General features: G+C 47.8%; 1 protein-coding gene and 1 long non-coding RNA gene across 2 annotated transcripts in view; both read right to left on the reverse strand.

Annotated features, from left to right (window-relative positions):
* Positions 1-21,306, reverse strand: part of LOC142887035 (BAR/IMD domain-containing adapter protein 2-like) — a 224,197-nt gene that overhangs the window by 97,461 nt on the left and 105,430 nt on the right. The gene's annotated exons all lie outside the window — the stretch shown is intronic.
* LOC142887033 (uncharacterized) lies at positions 858-20,235 on the reverse strand. The gene is made up of 4 exons (XR_012926484.1): positions 19,993-20,235; positions 12,815-13,102; positions 11,927-12,038; positions 858-1,643 (listed from the first exon to the last, which is right to left on the reverse strand). It is a non-coding gene; the product is annotated as an uncharacterized LOC142887033 (long non-coding RNA).

Consider the following 21,306-nt stretch of genomic DNA (forward strand, 5'->3'; position numbering starts at 1 on the left):
CACTCAAGGCCATAAAATGCAAGGACAATAACGAGGGGGCCGCCTGTCGGTGCCAAGGCCCCGGCCTTCCCCCCTCAGCCCCCCGCCGGCTCCCCCGCCTCTCATTACGGCGGCCCCGCTCACGTGCCGCACATAAACGGGGCTGTGAAATGGTGAAATGGACGGAGGCGGCGGGCAGATCCTGGCGGGGGGTAGATTACTGAGGTGGCGAGAGCGCGAGATGCGAGGAGATGGGTTTTCTTTCTCTCCCTCTCTCTTTATCTTTTAGGTTATCAGCAGGTGTGTGGGATATGGACTCAGATAGGCCCCATGTTAAAAAGCAGGAGGAGGTGGAGGCGGGTGGGGGGGGGAGGCTACGTCGGCCTTCCGCGAGAAAAAGACGAGATAAAAACACACAAAAAAAAGAGGCGTCGACTGACAGCGGCGGTGAGATGTTGACCCTGAGCTGCAGCGGCTGAGCTGAGTTGACTTCCAACTCACTTGTGCTTTCACAGAATCGCTATGTTTTTTTTTTAAGTTTGCTTCGACAAGCTGACGGAAATGCATCATTTGAAGAAAAAAAAAAAAAAATGTTGAATAAGTGCTCTTGTAATGACTCCTGTCAAAGTGTTAAAAATGTTCGCTGTTGTTGATGGAGTAACTTTATCCTTAACTCTGTGGATGACTGTATACACCTCCAACAGCTGGGAGGAGGAGCAGCATGACCTCCTGTTTTCCCTTTATTAGTGAAAAAGCAACTCGCTCAGCTGATGCAAACACCCCCTATCACATAATAAGCCAAAAATAACACTCCCTGTAGTTGCATTGGTATGCAACTGCACCTTCTGCAGTGAAGAAACTGCGACACTTCACATCAATGAGTTAGCAAAATCGTCTTTATTTACACATTTGTTTAAAAGGAACAACTTTTATTGAAAGACCAAATTTGTGTCCCTTCATATGCACACTAGACGAGCCAACAAAAAGCTCTGATGGAATTACCTAACTCATTGTTCAAAGTGGCACCTTCATGTTCTTCTTTTCATACATAGTTAGAGTAGAAAAAAAAACAAAATTAAATATTGATCAAAAGCCGCAGCTAGCAGCGGACGACACTGAGAGACAACTTGTGCTAATTTGTTTCAATTCAACTCCTGCACAACTTTTAAATATGTTTAAAAACAAACAAACAAACAAACTGTATGTTAATGTTTTCACTGAATTCTGAATCTTGCCGACCTCAAACAAGTCATATTGGCAGTAGCAAAATGATGGATATATTTTTTTTTTTTACATCATTATAAAACATATTACGACCTTCCGGAGATGATTTATAAAACATTATTTTGTATTCCGTTACACACGCTGAACTCACACACTTGAAATGAGTCTCTGACAGCCCGGCTGGATAAAAAGCTGAATCACTTTTTGCCCGCGTGTATCTGGATGTATCGCTGATGAGAAAAAGACATGAATACCAAGGTCTAGGTCGAGGGCTACAGTGTTTATGTTGACGCTGTGAATGAAATCCTGCAGCGCCACGCTCTGCCGATAAGAGTGAAAAGGATTTCCGCAGCAGCTTCTGCTCATGACAGTCTTCAAAATTCCAAGTAGGCTCACGGCCGTGGAGTCGGAGTTGCAGATGTCTCCCGAAAGGTTGAGTGCTGGAAGGAATAACAATGAATGAAAAAACAGAAAGAAAAACATGACATTTGTGAAAAAGGCGCTGACGCTCATCTAGCATGTCAAGCTAACGCAGCCGAGCCAAAGCAGAGGGAGGATTAAGAAGCATCCAGGAACTTTAAAGCCCGACTATGCAGATTGTGTTGTTTTTTTTTTTTTGTAAAATGGGAGACAGTCGCTGTCTGACTCGGACTTCCTGTCAAATTAAAAGACCCCAATCAGCCTCTTGTGGAAATTGATCATGCTGCATTTGTTCAGTTGCCGATAACGCAAATACTTTGTCACGCCGCCGCCCTGCCCAGAAAGAAATCCAGCTTGATGCATTGCGGCAGCAAATCAATCGCAGACCTTTTTACTCTTACTGCCTCCCTTAATTTGTCACACAGCAACTGAGAGTTTTCTGCCCTGTTCTTCTTCTGCAATTTTTCAATCCTGTCACATTCATACGTCTCTTTTTGTAACCGTGCCCTCACCTTGCGAGGCAGCCCTGTCACTCGGAAATCGAAAGAGAAACCTGGCTCATCCATCTTGGAACCCTCCGGGAGAAAGCGTTTAACAATCGGAGTTAAAAGTTCCGTCGCATTCCAGAACCCGCCGGCTCTCTTTTAGTCGCGACCGAACCAATGCATCCAACGTCATTGGGATGGTAGCTATAACTTCACCATCAGGAAATTCACTTTTTTTTTTGTGTGTTTTTCTACAGTCTTTTTGAGTCGCGAAATCTGACAAGAAAACTCGCCACACTTGCCATCACGCCTCTGGAACTCACGTGACGCATCAGGACACATCGGACCATCAAAAGGAGCTGAGAGACGCAAGAGACAAGCGCGTACGATGCCATGGAGATGAGATAAGAGTAAACAATCTTCTGGCCTTCAATTCTTTTTTTTAGAAAGATTAAAAGTCCATGAGTAATAAATCTATTCATTATGAACAGCGTTTAAGGTCGGAGGCGTCCTGTCAGCCGTTATACAGGCATTTATTGTTGTATTGCAGTCTATGGGAAAAATGCTTTTCAGGTCATATGAGGGTATTTGGTTGCAGTACCGCGCGTGACCACTGGCAAGAAATGACCACGCAGCCACATTGCCAGTCTGGTATCCGCTTCTTTTCATAGATCCACAGTTAGGAGTGAGAGACAGCTGCCTCCTGCCTCAGACTCGCTGTGCTCTCCAACCAGCGTCCTCTCCCTACACTGACCCACACCGGCCCCCTCGCATCACGTCACCTCACGTCACAGCGGTGGTGGCAGCTGCCGTCCCTGAGTGACAGGCGTCCCGACTCAGGCCCGGTCACATTTTGAAGCCGCTGCCTCCAGGGCCGCTCAGGGGGCTGTTGCGGTCGCGCTGGAACCTGCCATTACAGGAGCTGGAGCTCCCGCAGCAGCTCAACTCATTTTGATTAATGGACCTCTCTCTGCCCCTGAGTGAGCAATTATCAGAGGGTAGGCAGAGTCGTTCATCACTGTAACCGAGCTGCGGGTCTCTCTCTCTCTCTCTCTCTCTCTCTCTCTCTCTCTCTCTCTCACTGTCGCGAGTCGCACCTGCAGGGCCGAGAGGTTTCGCCTCCACCTCGTCCCCGGCCGCCATCCGGCCCGCCGCCCTCTTGTTTGACCGGGGAAAATCCATCCGCGGCGGGTCAGTGAACGCCGGCGGCGTCGCCGCCCCTCACATGCTCACTGGGCGGATCGCATCTCCCCCCCGGTAATTATTCAGAGGCCCGCCGAACACGCTTGAGTTGGCGTTTGAGCATGCAAATTTATCGTCAAGTGCGTGGTTCCCCGTGTCGCGGGATCCCGCAGCCGGGCCGCCGCCGCCGCCGCCGACAGCAACATTGCTCCCCGGCCGCCGGCGGAAGCTTTTTAAAACCATTATCTCGCCTCTCGCAGGCGGAACGGGAAAAGCTCCCGTGAGCAATCAAAAAGCAACACAATCTCCAGTAATTGCTACAGTGTGTAAATGACTTTCGTCTCCAATAGCATAAACGCGGCGGTCCATCTTCCGCTGTCTCGTCGACGGAGACGCTCTTGTTTATTCATCAGTGCAATTGCTTGAGATGAAAGGAGGACCGATTGTCTTGTTTTCCAAAACTTCTTTTGATTTTTCTTTCATTATTTTGCAGATTCCTAATTATTTTGTTCATCTGAAAGGTTAATGCGGGAATTAATAACGACACAAAGCAGCTCACAAACTTTTCTTTCCTTTTAAGTGAAGTCTGTTCAAAGCTTCGGCCTTACGGAGCACCACCCTACCCTCCCAGATGAGTGGTTTCAGTCGTCGGTCGGTCGTTTGGTCGATGAATCAACATTAGAATGACGGTGAAAATCTCATTCCCACATTGTCTTCTCACGGTATGCGGCAAAACTCTCAACCCGTCTCTGTTCTGGGGCTCTGCGGTAAAGAAGGAATAGTTCTGGGAGGGCAGCTGGAAGGGCAATAGAAAGTCCCGCACGGACATTACGTAGAATTAGAAGAAACTAGTGGGCGGAAGCTTGGATGGGTGGAGGCTTTGACAACGACTACTCAGAGAAGAATCAGCTGAGGCATCAGCTGATGAGGACCGCTGCTGATTAGCCCAAGATAACAGACCTCTAGGGGCCCGGCGGAGCAGACGCCATGCTTCACTTCATTACTGACAACTGATCGCCCATTGTGCTCGGCCATATGTGTCGGGCCAGATGCAGAGAGGGAGAGAGAAGGGCAGGGACGGGGGAGAGGAGTGAAAAAAATGCGACAAAAAAACCTTGAGTCCTCCTCACACAGTCAGAGGGACAGACAGAGGGAGACCTGAGCCCACTGGTGTTAGTGTCCATTAAAATGACTGACAGCTGCTCCGGAGCCGCTGTTAGTATTCCGGGGAAACTCTGACCCTTCGCTCCAGCAGAACTTGGACCCACCCGAGGACTTACAAATCATTACAAACACACGGCCCCTTATTTTTATTAATGTCTTCTCCAGCTCCCCGTTTCTGCAGATGCTATATTTTTTTCATAATGCGATATATAAAAATTCCGGCTCAGCATAGTCTGTGCATTAGACTAAGAGTGTGTGTGTGTGTGTGTGTGTGTGTGTGTGTTTGCCAGAGTGGAAATAACTGTCTGGCTGCTGCACAGTAATCCAAAATCCTCCCGTCACCCACCGTCTGGAAACATAATTAACAAAGTGATTGTTTTCTTTTTTTCAATACTTCCAGACACCAAAAACACACATGAGCTTCACCTTCACCTCAGGCCGATGCCCCAAGTCCAACCAACTTTGAAGGAAAGCCGCAAGCTGATTTCCTTTTCCGACGAAGTCTGTGTTATATTAAGAAATCCAAAAGCAACCGGCCTGATTTCATCACCACTACCGCAGCGCTGTTCATTTCTCTGCTGGGAAAACAACGTTTTTTTCCTGCAACGGGCCAATAATGTGGTAACAAGCTGCAATTATGTTTGACATCCAAACCTTCTGCCTGGTGTCGGTTTATTTTTTCTCTCCTCAGAATGAAGAGACAGCCTGTAACCACCACAGTGCCCTTGCTACCTTTCAAGGCCGCGCCCACAGCTCTTTACAGCCAGCGGTCGAAGATAAGCAGGTGAACAAAAGACGGCTTTTTCATGCAGGCTTTCAACGTCAAAATCTACTGTTCAATCAGCATGAAAAACTCTGGCGAAACTCGGAAGTCGAATCCGGATCTCACCACAGATCAACCAGTGCACATTCCAGTCATCCAAGAGCTTGTTTCTCTTGCTCGGCCCGCTATTTAGCAAGCAACCCGGCGCAACTGCAGCCCCTGATACCAAAACCAAAAGGCTCTCTTGCTCGATTGAACGAGACTGCTGTGAAAACTCCTTAAATTCACAGCAAAAACAAACAAGAAAGCTAGTCATTTATATTTACTTCACAGGTGACACCGAACGCATCGCAGGAAAATAATCGGCACAAGACGAGAATCCCATTAATTGTATTTGCAATGGATCAAAGCTGGTGGCTAACGGGGGAAGAATCCCCTTAACTGCTTATTGATTTCTCCCGGTTTCTACCTTTTGGCGAGCATATTCCCCCCCGTATTTATGCATGCCGGTCAATCTGCTAAACACTAATGGGAATGCCCTGTTATTAAATGGAGGCGTGCGCTGCATCCCAGATGAAGCGCCGCCGCTGCCGCCGCTGCCGCCGCCACCGCCGCCACCGCCGCCACCGCCGCCACTACACCTGGGCTTAGAGAGGTGAGTGCCGCCTTTGTTTCGTCTCAGTCATGTTTTGAATACTGAGTGGCGAAAGCAATTAGATTCACGGGCGTCAGAGAAATAGTGGCACTTGATACCCCCCCCCCCCCCCCCCCCGCTGTTTTCAAGCAGCCGCCTCTTTCACTTATAAACAGCCAGGTCTTTTTTTTTTTTTTTCAAGAGTTTTTTTTTATTTTTTTATTATTTTTTAGTCGCCTATATTTTCACGCTGCATCGGAACGGTTTAAAGTAAATAATTCAGTGGAGTGTGATAACCACGATCTTTTGCTCCCCAGCTTGTGTAACACCTATCAGACGAGATCTGCTCGGGACATTTGCCACCGAGCGGCGAAAAAAAAAGGGTGAAATCTGTGTACTGACACCTTGTCCGCCATCCATCTCTCTTCTCTCCCCACCGCTGCCACTGCCACCGCCCACACACACACACACACACACACGCGCGTGCGCGTATCTTATCGTCTGCATCTTTTGCCACGGCCTTGGCCTCATTTTTCAAAAAAAATTAAAAATATATATCACCTCTGACTGTCTCCATCTCTGCCTCACATCTTTGATTCACTCCAATTCCTGCAGATGGAAATTGAGAGCCGGGGCTGGGTTTCAGGATAAGGTGGAGGTCTCGAAACGCCGTGAAATATATAAAGAAATAAAATCCAATTTTTAAGCAAGAAAATAACGAATTGCCCCGCCTCCTCCAGCCTTCACCGCGTGAACTTTTTCCAGTAGGTCAAAGCCTGACACGCTAGTGGAGGGCAGAAATAAATAATAATAAAAAGAGAGTGAAGAGGACCTTGCACCAGGCCCTGCAGGATACCGGAATACATTCTGAACTCATCCGCACCAGACTGAAGGCAGGAAAATGATCAATTGCAATTTCTTTTCCTGAACCCACTCAGTTTTAGGAGTTGGTCAAAGGTTAATGTCAAAAATGGAGCCATACCCATAATGCTCTGCAAAATACAGTAACTGCATAAACTAGAGTTGCAGAACTATAAGCACTTTGTGTTTGTGAGACAACAAGTGCGATGCAAAAGCTGCAAAATGTTTCGGTCAACGTTCGGCTCTAATTTCTTTCCTCTGGCATGAGTCAGTCAGCTACCGAGCGGCTCCATGTTGCCGAGTTCACCGTTTGTTCACGTCACTGGAATCATTTTTGACAGTTTCCAGATTCTGTTTTATCCTTTTATTCTCTGTTTAGTGGCAATCTGAAGGCTGCAGCCCGTGCCCTGCAGTCTGCCGGCGCCCCTGCTGGATGTCGGGGGTAAGACAAGCATGCGTGCCGACCAAGAAGAGCTGTGTTCGAAAACGTTCTGGAAGGTTTTCAAGGTGATCGTCCGGCCGAATGCGGACGGCGGCCGATCAACACTCAGGCTTCTTGATTGGCTCCAATAGAATTATGGGATGTGTCCCACTTCCATCTCATCTTCCCGACCCCATCCTGTCTCCGCCCACCTGCTTCTCTCACTCTCACCTCGCACCTGATTTATTTTCTCTCCTCTCCACTCCCTTGACCCCTTTTCCTCTTTTCCCTCAGACTTCTTTCATCCTCTCTTTCTCCTCTTTATCTGCTTCCCCGTATGTGCTCTGAACTTCGACATTAAAAAGAAAGAAAAAAGAAAAAAGTGGTCCAACAATCACTGCAGCAGGCGCGACACGGCTGGACTACTAAGCGGGCCAAACATTTTTTTTTCTCTCTCTCTTTCTCCACACGAATCAGCGCATTCCTTTTTAAAGTTACGGCCTCAATAATTCCAATTTAAGGACGTAGGTCTCTTAAAGGACACGACTCACCCGATTTACAGCGCAGCCCTTTGCTGCTTGTTCAGGAGTCTATTATTTTTTCATTGGCCATTCTGAACACAAACCCCCTGTTGAAGAAAAACGGTGCAGGTCCAGATCAAAAGGTTGCCGCCGCCGCAGCGGTCGGACTTTATTAAAAGAGAAGCAAAAAGCGAAGAAAGGATCTACGGCGGGCGGCGAGGTGACCGCCAGCGAGTTTAGATCTTTTACTTTTGCTGCTCTGCATCTATTCAAAAAAACATAGAGAAAGAGAATAAAAAAAAAAATAAAATGATGAGACGGGAGCAGCCGAGGCTTGACATTTCTTTTTTTTTTACACTCGTCGCCGCGCTTGGTGAGATAACACTGAACCCCGCGATAACTAAGCTGACGCTTCAGCTGGCGTGTTGACAGGGAAAATAGAGATCTCGTGCACGCACGCGCCAACACGCTCACGCGCACGCACGAAATCTACATTACGGGCAAAAGCCACAAAACAAATACGGCCTTAAGACCAACTGAAGGTGCTGAACAAGCGTGCAAGCCTTTTTTTTTTTTTCTCTTTCATTTTTTTTTGCCTCTCAGATCAAACCATCTGTGTACGTCTGCCAGGCCGCGTGAGCTTCTCTCCCTGATGGCGGCTTTGTTGAATCACATTCAGTTTTTAATCTCTCAAAATACGTCTCGCATTGAGCTCTTTTGCACCCCGAGCTTCCCGAAGGAGGGGGAAGAAAAAGGAAAAAAAAAAAAAAAAAAAAAAAAAACGGGGGCAGAAGATACGCCGCCGCCTTTTTCTGGATATATCTGGCCGGCAAAAGTCGTGAGCCATCTGACTTATTTTTAGAGGGGGTGGGGGTGGGGGGGCTGTGGGGGCTGTGGGGGTGACGAGGAGGAGCCTCCTCGGCTGTAATCTAGTTGAGTGACAGCCGCTCACAATGCCTCCCTCGGCAGCCGAGCGGCAGGCGTTCGGCAAGAAAGCCGCGCAATTCATGTGAGAGGAACACAGAGAGCGAGCGAGGGGAGAGAATTGCACTCACCAACAGCGGAGATAAGAAACGGAGGGAGAAGATAAAAGGCGGAGCAGGTGGCGGGAGTGCGGTGCTACTGCTGCTAGGTGGGGGGATGAGGGGGGGGTCCTTGTAAGATCTTTAATTTCTCTCTTTCTTTCTTTTTTCCCCTTCATGGGAGGCAGAGCATGCGTGATCTCAGCCCCCCGCAGAGCTTCCCGGCCCCACAAAGCACCGCCGGCTATTTATTTTGTCCCCGCGGCGCCCGGCGTTGGCCGACGTCTTTGGCGAAACGGGACGGATAACGACGGCGAAAAAAGACGAAATTACCGATCAGAGCAATCTTAAGCGATTTCAGTGCCATATTGTACCCATATTGTATTCATATATGTTTACATTTAGATCCTTTAGGTCATTCTCTCTGGACTCCAGCAGACAGTTGTTTGTCCAAATAACAAAACAGGACAAAACTAAATTGTGTTTCTTTCTCTTTCTCTTTCTCTTTCTCTCTCTCTCTCACACACACACACACACACACACACACACACACACACACACACACACACACACACACACTGAATGACAGATGAGAAGGCTGGACTATCAGCAGCCGGTCTTATTTAGCCCTCTGTTTACAGCCTCCTGCTGAAACATCTGGGTTTCTGCTTTGTGACAAAGCCTGATGTCTTGTTGGACCCTTTCTGTTTGGAAACAGAGAAAGAAAAACAAGTTGGAATCAACACCTAGAAGTCATACTGTCCCCCGTACGACATCACAAAGGGCTGATTTCAAGAATCGTGATTTTTTTTTTTTTTTTCTTTTAGAAAGTGGAGCAGGCAAAGGAAGTAAAGGAAGGGCTTTTTCTCATTTCTGGGGAGTTCGCTGGCTGGGACATATGCTATTGTTCGAAAAATAATAAAGTGAATTTTTCCATAATAAAGCAAAAAATTTGGTTTAATCTCAGGAAATGTAACTGCAAAAATAAATATACAAGGAGCCACTCCGGGACTCGAAGTGAGCGTGTAAACAGCGACCAGGATGACCGAGGCCAGAGAGAAACTGAGGCACAGCCGAGGACGGGTTTTCCATGTGAGACCCCTCTCTCTTCTTGTTTTGATGTCGCTGAAATGGCCCTCTCAACCACTTAGAATTTTCATATACGTGCAATTTTCACGGACGGTAATAAAAAGGATCTAATTCAGCGCCCCGAGTCCTCCGGGCGCCCTCGTATCACAGAGAGGAAATCACATTGCACACCACGTGCAGCCGAATTATATTTTTGTTTGCCTCTGAGCGCACGCAGGGAATCTAAGGAGAGCATCAGTAGGGGGAAAAAAACCAAGTTGCTTTTGAGAGGATGCCGAGGTCATTTCTGGTTTTATCAGCCACAGGTGAAAACGGCAACAGCTTCGCTCTCAGAGAGTACGACGTCCTGAAGGAATCATTCGGAGCGAGAGAGTCATTTCGCTGACTCGTGACTCATGGCTCCTCATCACTATCGCAACCGCCAGTAGACAGCAACTGTATCACCATGAGCACGGTGGGTGAGACAAGAGCTCTGGGTTTTTCTTTCAACTCCCGGGCTCCCACTTTCCCTTCTTGCTATAATGAGACTGAGCTACGAACGAACAAATCGCTCAGTGGCTCACAGGAGCCCAGGCTCACTCACCAAACAAACTAACCAAATCACTCAAAATAAACATTTCCCCTTCCAGAATTGCCCATTCCCACTGCTCACAATGAAACGGATCAATCGGAAGCTGTTTCAGATGCGACTGATCTTTTCGCAAATTCTGGTTGTCTGACTCAGTGACTCACATAACTCAAGTCAATGACAAGCTTTGAGTTTCCCATCACGGCAACAGCGTACTGAATCATATGAATTGGACGGCGATGATTTAATTTAATTTAATACGTCGACAACAAAATTTTGTCAGGAAAATGCAAGCATTTGACGTGCTGTGTTATTGTTATTGTAAATTGCTGCACATCAGCCCATGCATGACGCATGAAGTACATAATGCATTTTATTTGTATGTTTATTACTCATAAAACCATGGCACAAGCTTGCTTAGCGAACGCTAGTTCACTTAAGTAAATACGTGCTTTACGGCAAAAATGAGTGAATTACAGCCCCTGTCGACAGTGTTTATACTTAAATGCAAAACTCTTTCACTTATCACTTATCAACTGTGTGATTTAAGGCAGTAAGAAATCCTTTGAAGGTATTTAACCTGATAAACAGTGACATTATTTTAATATATGTGTTTCAAAGCGTATGCTGTCAGAGTACAACAACATAACCAGAAATTCAAAATAGGCACTGCAAAACAAAGAAGATAATCGTGACTAATCGACTATTTGAAAAATGAATTGCTGGATTAGTCAACAACAAAAATAATTGTTAGTTGCAGTCCTACATATGAATGGAGTCTGTTCGGCTTTTTCATTGCATGCAGCCGTGCTGGGGAGGCGGAGGGGTGAGTCAGGACCTCTCTGGCCTCACACTCTCGTCTGTCCTCCCTCTTCACACCAGATAATTAGTGTGCCGAGGACCCGCTCCACTCTCTTTTTCATCACTTGCTTGTTCATCTCTAGATCCTCTCCTCTCCATTCTGTTCCTGTGAGCAGAGCGCTGCCGTGCCGCCTGTGCGGACGAGGCGGCGACGATGGCAGAGTAAAGTACACACGGCGGGAACACGGCGTCAAACTCTCAGCCGCTTAGCTCTCCTCCACAGTCATGCTACACTTTTATTGTCTGCGTTTTCGGTCAACCTATCAGATCTTTTCTGGGCCCCCGTGAGGCTGTTTTCTGCAAACACTCCCACATTCCCGCATCACTGTGCAACACCTGAAGCAAAGCAGACAGAAAAGTTGACTCTCGACTCCATCAGAAGCGCGCACACATGCGTTTTGACCGCCGTGTGACGGCACGGGAGGAGGAGGAGGCGGCGGGATGGCAGCCTCTGGTAAAACGCGTTAGGACTCGATGTACCAAGGGATCAGAAAGAATCCCGATTAGCACTGACAAGCACCAAGACTACCGCTAACTGGCACTTGCGAGCGAACAATAGCAGCTGCTGGACCTGCTCCACGCAACGCTCGGCAGCAGACTGCAGAGGTCAACGCCCCTCGAGTAACAGAAGTGTTAAAAAAACAACAACAAAAAAACGAAACTTTTTCTGTCTGACTCGGTTGAATGATTGGCTCAGGCCGGCTGACAGCTGAGATGCTGGACTCAAGTTACCTGTTGGTGCCATAGGTTCTTTCGTCAAATCGATGAACCTGCGAAGAATCTCGGCCCGGTTCAGTTTGGTTCAGATTCGGATAGTCGTGACGTTCCGGCTCCATCGCAGCTTCTGAAAACACACACAGAAACGAATCCAGGATCGAGGTCGTAAATCAACGTAGAAACGCGAGATTTTACGAGAATTACATTTGCTTTTGTTCGCTGTCAAGAATGGTTGTTATATTTTTCTCTTTGATTACTTGGAAAAAAATATTCCGCCTCCTCCTCCGTCCAAACACAACGGGCCATCTTCACTTGAAGTGAACTGGTCACGTGACCCCGTACGTCACGTCTGGTGACGCGTCAATGCAAAAAAAAAAGTGTTTCCATGACACCTCTGCGATGTATCTCAATATCGACACATCTGAGGAACCGCCTCAAGAGAGCGCCAAAACCTTTTAGCCACATTTGAGAGGTTTTTCCCAGTTTCGGTGGCTCCATGACCATTTTTTTATTGCGATATCTACGTTTTCCGCAATTATGGAACGGAAACCGGAAACGCAGCTAGTGACTGCTCACATCTGCTATGTGGAAAGTTCAAACTCCTTCCCTCTGCACGACAACGCGATATAGGAATAGCTTTGTACCCGCAGCCATTGTGAGGCCGGTGGGAACAACACAAGATGAAGACTGTGAGATCGAAGCTAAGAGAGATGCTGAAGCACTTTTGAAGATTTTCGAGGTTTTTCTTTTTACCGTATTTTATTTATATTGTGAATGCAATGCTGAGTTTTCTGTCTGCACATTTAATTGACTATCATGTACAAATAAAGGAACCCAGAACCACGAGTTGAGGGTTTGACTCATCTACCAGCTGCCTCCCGACCCCCGCCGCGATGGACTTACTTTCGCACCTCACACCACCGACATCTCCCGCTGCCGTCCACCGTTGAAGAAGGAGACGCAGTTGTCCAACAGCCGGAGGCAGAGGGTGCAGAAGGTGTAGCCGCAGTCTCCCGAGCACAGGCGGGAGAAGACGCTCACGCACATCTGGCAGCAGAGGTCGCAGCAGGCGTCGCAGCAGTAGCAGCCGTCGTGGCGGTGGTGGGGTTCGGCCCGGCCGCCCTCTTCCAGGCTGTGCAGGCACTGGGAGCTGCGAGGTCTGGAGGGCGCCGACCCCATCGCCCCCCCCGCCTGCGGAGAGGGCACCGCCAGAGGAGTGAGGAATCGCAGGGACTCTGACGGCTGAGGATGCGTCTAAACTCTGGACGGCCGGCCCGTCCCGAACATCGCCTTTTTTCACTCTGCAGTCAAATCCGGTGTTCTTCCCTCATGCTGCGCTCGCTGATGCTCTCCGTCGGCCCCTCTGGCCGACTTCAATATGTAGCGTTTGATGTCGAGCCCTCCCTCCCGCCCCTCCCTCGGCTCCGTCGCCTCCAAGAACTGATGTAACAAAGTGGAAAAAAACAATTCAGAGAAGAGAAAGTGGGCTCCGAGGAACCTCAAGATCACCCGCAATGTCGCGCAAAACAACGTGAGCTTTTCTGTGTCGATGTGTGAACGCCCCCGCCCTCGACCTTGAAATGAGACAGAGAGGGCCTTTCTCGAAGGGGCCGGTCACGCGGGGGCCCTCCAAGCTAGTTTTAAAAGCGATGCTAATGAGCAATGCGGCGGCAATGCAGATGCCGGAGGGTGGGGGGGGGGGACGACGACAAAGCTCTGTCTTATTTAGCCCTCTGTTTACAGTCATCGGATATTAGCTTCCCGCTAAAGCTGGTGTGAGCTGCTGGAACTTCACCGTGCTTGGAAAAGGGACACAAACATTGCGGAAAGAGGGTGTCAGTGCCTTCTGTGATGTCACAAACGGGCTGTTTTTTTCACTGTGTTTTATCACACGTTTTTTTTTCCCTCTAAGATGAAAAAAAAAAAAAAAAAAAAACTAATGGGCAGGCTTGCCACTTTTGGCAAGATCTCCGTCAGCCTAGCTGAGACGCAAAACTCACTTTTAATGAAAACGCTGAAGGTGCCTCGGGAGGAATATCAATGCGGGCTGGCTGATCAGAGAGCTGGGAGAACTCCTCTCGACTGTGGCAGATGCGCCGTTTAATTCTGCCCCTCGTCCGCCTTTGAAAGCCGATCACCTCTCTGCCTGCCTGCGACGCCATTCTGTGATGACCAAAAAAAAAAAAAAAAAAAAAAAACCCTCCCTGGGAAACAGACTTGCTTTTATATCTATTTTTTTTTTTTTCTTCTTAACTTACATGTCGTATCCTCACAGGGGCAATACTCATCACGGTTAATCAAGGACAGACCGCATCTGTTGCTGTGGCAGCAGCTCCATCTCTCTCCCCCAACCCTCCTTTTATTATTACTCTTCCGTCTCCCCTCTGTCCTCTCTCACTCCTTCCTTCCTTCACACACACACACCCACCCACAGAAACACGCACTCCTGCCTCTTTGCAACACAAATGTCAGGTGGGCTGAGTGTGACAGGTGAGCGACAGTGAGGTAGATGCGACCTTGACGCCTCCCCGAGTGGAGTGATGGTAATAAAAGGTTGTAGTGAGCTATTGTCACCCCCCCGGGGGGCGCCGTCCATTAATGAGTGACATGAAACAGCCGCGAAACGCAGCGACAGGTGTGTGGGTGTGTGTGTGTGTGTGAGGATGGGGTGATGGAGGACAGGTGACAGCGGCGGCCCTCACCTGAGAGGAGCCGGCTCACTCCAGCCGGGGGCACACACTGAGGCCCGCACGCGGTTTTCACGCAAAATAATAAATCAATCAATCAATCAATCAATCAATAAATAACATGCATTCAAGAGAGCGAGCCGCTGCGCTGAGGTGTCAACAAACAAGGCGCCACCTACAAACAAACAGCGGCCGTCCGAGGACTCCCTGTCAGGAGGTTCGCTGTTTAAAGGATAAATCACCGCCTCCTTCCGTTACATTATTCATGCGGTGGCGGCGGCGGCGGCGAGGAGCCCTCTGCACCCCGGGGCAACTTACACAGCCGCCCGCACACCTACTCCGGCTCTCGCACACACACAGACACGAACCCTCCTGACAATTGAGCTTAACTCCGCCCCTCCCCGCCCGCCGCCGCTGCCGCAGTGCCTCCGTCCTTCCTGGCAATTGTGAGTCAGTTTTATTGTCCAACCAAGAGACTGAAAATACAAGTGCATTTTGTTTTGTTTTCAAGGGAAGTGTGGGGGAGGGGTGGGGAGGGGCGGGGCAGTGCTTCTGAGAATATGTGAGCTTTTCTTTCTTTTTCTTTTTTTCTTAATTCCAGATCGGGATCATTACAGCTAATGAATTGATAGGGGTGATAAGTGCCAGACCACTAATGGAATCCAGTACTTAACCTCCATAATCCCTCCGTGCCCTTCACTTAGTGTCAGGATAATTAGATTATCACCACTGATGCCTTCTTTTACATGCAGACACACACACACACACACACACACGCGCACACACACACACACACACACGCGCGCACACACACACACACACACACACACACACACACACACACACACCTGGCAACATGCTCAGACTGTGTGTCACCCAGTTTTCTGCCCTTCTTTTATTCCACACCTTTGTTCTTCTTTGTGTGTCGGCTCCTCAGCCGTCTTTTCCACCTATTTTTGAGTGACTGATGAAGTCCCCGGAATGATACGAACTGAACTGGACTTTTCCATATGTGTTTGGGAACTTTTCGGAAAATCCGGTTGGAAATCCCACTGAGTTAAACTATCCTGTCGACACTGTTCTCTGCAATCTACCCTCTCCTTTTCCCTGTGGATGGATGGGATGGAAGGATGCTGGGTGCACTCGGGGATGACGGCAGCTCCACCTCCCACTCCAACCACCGGGAGGAACTGCACCTGCACCGGTCTCGTCATCCGACGACATCGCCGGCAGACTCTCACGTCCCTGTTTCTGACACGTCTTGCAGTTCAGCAGCGTCCACATGGCGCCTTGGGCTGTCTTTGCCCATTATACTTCAGCAATATATTTTTTTTTTACAAGTTGTTTCACGCTTGGAAAAAAAAAAAGCTAGCAAGCAGACTAACAAACAAACAAAACAGCTCTTGTCTCCTGCAGCCTGTCAAGCCTTGTGTCCTGCCTGTAAAGCCCGGAACCAGATGTTTCTCAACGAGCCCTTGTTTATTTGCTCTCTGCTGCTTGTGTGTGTGTATGTGTGTGTGTGTGTGTGTGTGTGTGTGTATGTGTGTGTGTGTGTGTGTGTGTGTGTGTGTGTGTGTGTGTGTGTGTGTGTCTGAGTGCGTGTGTGCCACCTCAGGCAGGAGGAGAATCCCTGAAGACTCTCCCAGTCATTAGCAGCAGTCCACAGCATGCTGGCTGGCTCTCCTCACTGTGGGGAAGCTGCAAACTGTGCACTTCACTTCATTGCCAGGTTAAAAATGCCCCTTAGTGCAACTGTAAAGGCGAGTTTCTGGACAAGGCACAGCCAGAGGAGCAGCCCTCTGAAAAAAAAAAAGCAGCAGAGCTTAGCTCCGAAAAAAAACATCCACCGCATCCACGTCTCCCTCCTTATCGTTTCGATGAGAGAGGGAAGCGGAGGCAGGAAAATTTAAGAGTGGAGGAGAAGTCACAGAGGCAGCGTCCTGTGAGGCCACGCCCCCAACTGTCAGTCAGCCCTGAGCTTGCCGAGTTTGTCTCGGTGCTGACGCACTTCCCATCTCATCAGACGCTGACGGTCCGTAATGAGCCCCTGGCGCCTCATCTTCCTGATGAATGGAGAAAGTTGTTTGCGCTCAGTTCCAATCATCCTGGGAGACTCTGCTTTATGGCTCCGGGGCTAAGTAATGCCCCGGCCGGGTGCTTTCGCTCCACTAACAAACAGTTTTAATCAATCGCTGATGTCCAATAAATGGAGGGGCAACTTTCCTGCCGTCCTTGATCGCGATTTCTCTCAATGGGAAGGCCACCGCTGTGTGGGAGAGGCTGTGGAGAGGGAAGGACTAGACATGTGTGAGGATGATTCACACACACCGTTTGGTTCAGGCGCAACTTCAGGAACTGGGGAAGAAGGTGAACTTCAGCATGTGGCACTGTGATGTTGCTTTATTACACAACATGTGCAGAACCAAATGATACCTAAACCTCCCAACAATACCAACTTTGCAACAATGCCCAACGAAACCCAAGCTTCCAAACATACCCAACTTTGCAACAATACCCAACGATTCTTTACCTGTCAATACCCAACGATCTGACCTTCCAACAATACCCAACGATATCCAACCTTTAAATAATACTCAACAAATGATACCCAACCTCCCAACAATACCAACTTAGCAACAATACCCAACGATTCCCTACCTTCCAAGAACACCCAACAATATCCAACCTTCCAAGAACACCCAACAATATCCAACCTTCCAACAATACCCAACGATATCCAACCTTGAAATAATACTCAACAAATGATACCCAACTTTCTAAAGATACCCAATGATACGGAACAATACCCAACCTTCCAACAATAATACCAGCAAGCTTTTGTGTATTTGGCCCTTTGTGACTATTTATGTTTACTGGAAATTACTTCTGCGCTAATATACCTCATATTTACATTGGAAGAGAATGCATAGCGCATCCACACTGAGATGTAGTGTGATAATTAAAAATAAATAAACAAACATATTGTCCAGAAAATGTGTGCTGACGGACCCTCAACAAACGCCTCGCTGCTGACTCAGGAAACATTAAAGGCTTTTGACGTACAAACCGTATGGCAGCATTGAGTCATTTAATTAGGACTCCAGAGACCATTTCACACAATGACGGGAAGAAGAACTGAACAGTGAAATGGACTGAGACATATTGTTGAATGTCTGGATGGGGACAGAGACAGGGAGCCACTTCTGTTGGGGAAAAGAAATCTGGAACGAGCACGCAACCGGTGCACATCCCAGTTGCCGAGGAAGATCTTGGATCATTTTGTCCACATATCCAAACGCTGGGTTTCACTACCACTGTAACCTTCATGCCTTAAACCTTGGTTATATCCCTGACAAGCAGAATACAAGTAAAGTATGATGTGAGATGTGCTCAGAGATGTTTTTTATTTTCTGGCAGCTCTTATAAAGGCCTTCTTAAAGTGCTGGATACCGAAAAAATGTTCCTTTCTGCCTTGTCTCTTTGTCAGTATCACTAAAATTCCTGCGTCTTGACTTTACTTAAAAAAAAAAAAATAATCGGGTGAAGAATGAAGAATGAAATGGCAGGGTTTTTTTCAGCCTCTCAGACAGCCATAAAAGTTTTTAACTAAACTTTTCTGCTGAACACAGGTGCATTTTGTCCAATGACTTCTCTTCACTTTTTAATTAGCTTATTTGTTGGTGCACATGATCTATTCTGCACGCTACTGCACCAGCCCGGACCACAATAATGAATTGCACAACATAATTCATAATTATAAGATACAATTTCAATCTGATCCATTCCGAAGGAATGGGCTGGAATGGAATATAACATGAACCTTGTACGAAGGGGCAGCATTATCTAAAAAAAAAAGAAAAAGCAATGCTACATCATAAATGGCACAAGTAAAAAGCTCCCAGCAAAAGCAAACACTGTTAATCAGGTATTACTGTTCTGGCTTGCATTTGGTTTATGTCTGATTAAATGCTGTCTTGCCTGTCTGTTTGCAATTTGTCACGCTGGCAGAATAAGAAGCCGGAGTTCAAAAAACAAAACAAAACAAAACATCTTCACTACTGCTCTGCGCAAACACAGCATTGCACAATGTGCAACCATGTTACGTTATTAGAGCTCCGCGGCACGGCACCGAATGGAGCTCTTGACAGAGCTTAAGACGCCACAGCTGTGCAGAGTGTTTGGCAGTAGCAGCAGCTTACATACGTGGCCTCCCACTTTCCAGGGAAGCGGGTGTGCATGGAAACAGAGCGGCGAAAATCGCACGCAGAAACAATTTACATTCTGCCGACAGCTCTGTGCTGACTCATGCTAGAAATAACCTTTTTTTTTCCTATCCCCTTTCTATCTGGAGACAGTGATGGCAGGACTAAGACAGGGAAGGCTGAGGATCATCCTGCAGCAAATGGCCACTGCTGGAAATAGAAAAAAAAACCCAACAACAACAAAAAGAAAACGGAGTGAACCTTCATGTATGCTTAAAGGCAGGCCACAGAGGAACAAGAATGGATTTCTGCACAGCACAGCCATCCCAACGATTCTGCAGATTTTCAAGGTATATATATATAAAAAAAAGAAAAATGCTGTCTGCTATTCCCATCACGTCGACGCCGGGCACCGACGTCCAGAAGGCTCCTCCACAATCTGCCCCAGGAAGAGGATGGCTCCAGATAAGCAATGAGTAACAGTTTAAACTGTAAAAGCACGCAGAGATTTACCGCAGCTGTGGAAGGATATATGGCAGAGCCACGGGGAGGGGAGGGCCGCAACGCACAGCAGGTAACTGTGGCGCTTAATCAGGATTGGCAAGATGCTCATATTTTACCTCCACCAGTAGCAGCAACAGCAGCAGATATCAGACCAAGAGAGACCCTGCATCACTTCTATCAGCTGGGGGGAGAGAGGGATGAGTCATGGTGGGGCAACTGTATTAGGTACACTTTGCTCCAACCAGGTGCACCTAATGAAGTGGCTGGTGAGTGTGTGTACATAGTGCTTTAAGGTTGGTTCAGAGGTGCCAGATTAAAAATAAATAAATAAAAAAGTAACAAAAAATCTTGGCTGTCATGAATAATTGAATTAAATCTAATACCCCTCCTCTACATTGATGATCATTTGCACGAATAGGGGTTTGTTTTGGAAATGCACCACGATATAAGGTTAAAAGTGAACAGCCATAATCTGGATTGAGCCGATTGTTCACTCATCACCGTCGGCTGAGTGGGTCAAAGTTCAGAGCGCAGTGATACAGCCGATGAGGCAACCGGAAGGACAAACGAGGACACAGTGGCGGTAAACAGCGCATAGCAGAGCGCAACACGGCAGCAGCTGTGCAAAATCCCACACCGCAACTAAAGTATATCAGCACAGAAACACTTAAAAAGAGACATTATTCACCTTCTGCAGTCGTGTCGAACTTCAACGCCACCGGAAATGTTTTGGGTTGTTGTTTTCCTGTCCTCCTACTTCTTCGCAACCGCGCGTCACCACCGAGTTGTGATGCGGCTCGGCAGCCGGAGATATGAACACACAATGCACGGGATGTCACCGGTACTCCGGCTTCAGGTGAGAAAACTTTGGACTTTGGTAAAGCTGTGTCAGCAAAGTTGCAACAGCCCCCTGGAACTGAGAGACTCGCGCTGTTTTGAGGAACGCCCACCGGGAGGGTTCCTCGATGAGACGACCTCCCACTTCTTCTCATCCTGTAATAATAATAATAATAATAATAATAATAATAATAATAATTGTTATTATTATTATTATTTTACACTTTTACACACGTTTTAATTGTATTTCTATATCAACATAAATGCCTAATCTTCATGGGAGGTGTTAAGGCATTTGCTTTAAATGTCCAGTGTGAAAAATTTGGCTTGATTTAGGATTTTTATATTGGCAAAAGCTTAAGAAAAGTGTATACTCGCAATTTAATGAAAGTCATTTGGTTTTCCTACCCTGAGAACGGCTCTAATTTATATTTTAGAACATACATAGAGCAAGGGTCTTAGTTCTAGTTTGCTGCCATTTTGCGCTGGCATGTTTGAAGAAAGCCTGCTATTTAAGGAGGCTCGCCTGACAGAGCCCAAAATATGGAACGCTCTGTCAGGCGGAATTCCCTAAAACGTTTCCGCAGTGGATTAAGATCGTTAAGGCCAGTGATGATCTTAATCTTGATCTCAATTAAGCTCAAAATAAAAACTCTGAATGCAGTTAATGTAGAGATATGCAATGCCATTTCTCCGCTATGTGACCACGGATTGTTGCACCAGGACAAACCGACTTCCTGCACGTCCTCAGCGGCCTTCGGTAACGCAAGCATTGTCGAGCGACAAAGTAAGTCCAGCGCGGCCGGAGGAAATCGCTCCTCGTGTTTCCTCTCTGTTGCTCCTGCTGCCTCGGAGCAACAAAGTTGCAGAAGGTTTCATTCGGGTTTGCATGTCGGTGACTCGCGATAAACTGGCGTCTCGCCCGGGCTGCAGCCCTGCCTTCACCCTGACCAGCTGGCATGTGCCGCCCCCCCCCCGCAAAAACCCAGAGTGCAGGAGAGGCAAAATGAAAGTGGATGGATGGATTTTGTTCATCAGAGAAAACACGTCTCATCCCGAGCGCTGCAATGTACGAAGGGAGTGTGCCGAGTTTTGGGAGAGGGAAGGCATCTCCCCGCGGCTGACGGCAGCGGCTCCATCACCTGCGAGGCGTCAGCTGGAGCTG

Source organism: Nelusetta ayraudi, unplaced genomic scaffold (assembly GCF_046127955.1).
Source record: "Nelusetta ayraudi isolate G7.1 ecotype Tasmania unplaced genomic scaffold, CSIRO-AGI_Nayr_v1 ptg000016l, whole genome shotgun sequence".
In the NCBI taxonomy this organism is placed as follows: domain Eukaryota; kingdom Metazoa; phylum Chordata; class Actinopteri; order Tetraodontiformes; family Monacanthidae; genus Nelusetta; species Nelusetta ayraudi.